Consider the following 2,477-nt stretch of genomic DNA (forward strand, 5'->3'; position numbering starts at 1 on the left):
GTAAGAGTTGTATGATTTTGTGGTTTAGTGAGTGGACTGGAAGTAGTCGAGTTTTTATTTCCGTGGAAATGCTTTATTTTGAAGGGTCAAGAGTTGACTTTTTAATCTATTGGGTTTCTCGGAAAACTTTCTTCACGAAAGTTGTAGAGCACGACGATACGAGTTCGTAGACATGTGGCACGCGTCAAATGGATTTCGTATGAGGAAGTTATGGTAAGCGGAAGTTCGTGGCTTTACGGGATTTTCGGGTTAAATAAGGAAAGTGTTAGGGTTTCCATTCATTTTTTCCGGAACCCATTTCCTTCCCTCTTTCTTCTCCCTCGCGCCTCACCCTCACTACCCGAGTTTTCCAGCCGACCCGACCCGGTGTTTCCGGCCAACTCCGGCGGACTCAGACGGCGGCACCGATCGGAAACTCTTCCTCTCCTCGGCGTGATCCTCCCTGTGTAGGTGGGTGAGGACGTCTCGACCCGGATTTGAGAGAATCGAACGCCACAGAGCGGGTGACGGACCCGACTTCGACCCGACGACTTTCCGGCTGTGTACGGCGGCGACGCAGCTTGGGACCGGTAGGGATAGAAGCCCCTTGGCGTCCTGGTCCGAATTCTGGTGGCCTTGAAGCGCGACACACGACAGAGAGCGGCGGTGGAGGATTCTAAGCATTCCCGGTGAGTTTCCGGCGACTTCCCGACCGTTTTGGTTTCGACCTCATGTATGGAAGTTGCTCTCCTTGCTCTGAGCTATACTTTTGGTGTTGGAAGTTTGTCCGTTTTCGAAGGTTAGTGGGGTGGCGCGTGGGGCCCACGCGCAGTCGCTAGGGGCAGCGCGTAGCGGCGCGTCCGTAGGTGGTTGTGGTGTTTGTGTTGTTGGTTAGGTAGTACTTGTTGATACGATCATGTTGATATGTGGTTTGTAGGTTTTGGTTACCGATGATGCATGCTAAGGTTTCCCTCTCGAATGCTAGGTTTCGTTCGGTTTCCATTTTTGAGTATATTTGATTTTTAGAAATCTGGTTTGTGGTTTTATAGGTTGTGTAGGATGTTCAAGCGACCTTTTTGAGGTATAGGGAGAGGTTTTGTCTCGAGTGACAAGTTTATGGGTTAGGACTTGAGTTTTGGTTCGAGTCGGTTTATGTTGTTTTTGTTTGTTACTAAGTGGAGATTCTTTTCTAGGTGGTTGACGATACGTGTTCGCATCTTGCCTTTTTGCTAAGAGAAGACGCAGCAGGAGTTTTTGTTTAAGGTGAGTAAAATCTCACTAAGGTCCACTTTGTGGCCTATTGATTTTGATATGATGTTGATGATAATTATTATGATAATTATTAGGATGATGAATATGATGGTGGTCTTGATGATGATGATTTTGATGATGATTTTGTTGATGATGATGATAATTATTGCTAATTGTGAAGTTGTCCTTGAAAGAAAATGATTTGTTTTAAATATAAATGAGCTTGATCGTCAACGGCTCATGGTAAGTGAAAACAAGTTTTCTGTTAATAAAATAATCTTTCAAAAGGACTTCCGATCATGAGTAATAATTAGAGTTGGTAGAATTATTCTTGTTTTAAATATTTATATCCACGTGTTTATGGTGCTTTAGTGGTGAATGTTGCATTAGTTGTGAATATGTGTGCCTTAGTGGTGAGTGAGTGCATTCGTTGTGGATTTGTTGCCTTAGTGGTGAATGTTTGCATTAGTTGTGGTTGTGTGCCTGTGTGGTGGTTTTGAGTATTAGAATAGGAGCCTTCGTGGTGGACCGGGAACCAAGCCTTGGCCGGGTGATTGGTTACGGTCAGTTTTAGAGCTCTAGTCTGTCGGTACTTCATGGGGGATGACTATGTGTTGATGAACCTATAAGTACGTGTTTGTCTAGTTACTTATGAGAGATGACTATGCGTTGACAAACTCATAAGTAAGGGTTGAGAAATGATTGTGTGGTGTTATTATTTAAATTTCTTGTTTTAAGAATCTCCTGAACTATGCTTAATGCAAGAGATTCTTTAGTTTTATTTGTGTGATTTTTTAGTAGAATCCTGAACTACGCTTTTTGCAGGATTTCATTATGATTTGTTTGGTTTTGAAATTGTTGCTTTTTTCTTAATTTCTTCTTTTCATTTCTTTTGATGGTAAGTGTTTTCCTGAATTCATTTTAATGCATGAACTCCCAGTTTTATTCATGTGTTGTTGGATTGAGTCATTTTTGTAGATTTACTCATAAAAGCTTTTAAAGCTTACCGGGTTTGTTGTTTACAACCCGGTGCACCAATCCATGGTGTAGAGGTTGTTTTTGCAGGTCAGGTTTAGCAGAGTTGAGGCTGCGGCAGATAGGCATAGTTCATTTTGTTTACTTTCTAGTTTGCAGTGAGTTTGAGGGAGGTTTTATTTGGTTCAAATTATTTTCCACAAGTTGTAAAAATAAATTGTTGTATTGATTTTTATGCTTTTTGGTTATCATGCCTTGAATTTGGAATTTTT

This window comes from Fragaria vesca, linkage group LG2, assembly GCF_000184155.1.
Source record: "Fragaria vesca subsp. vesca linkage group LG2, FraVesHawaii_1.0, whole genome shotgun sequence".
NCBI lineage: Eukaryota > Viridiplantae > Streptophyta > Magnoliopsida > Rosales > Rosaceae > Fragaria > Fragaria vesca.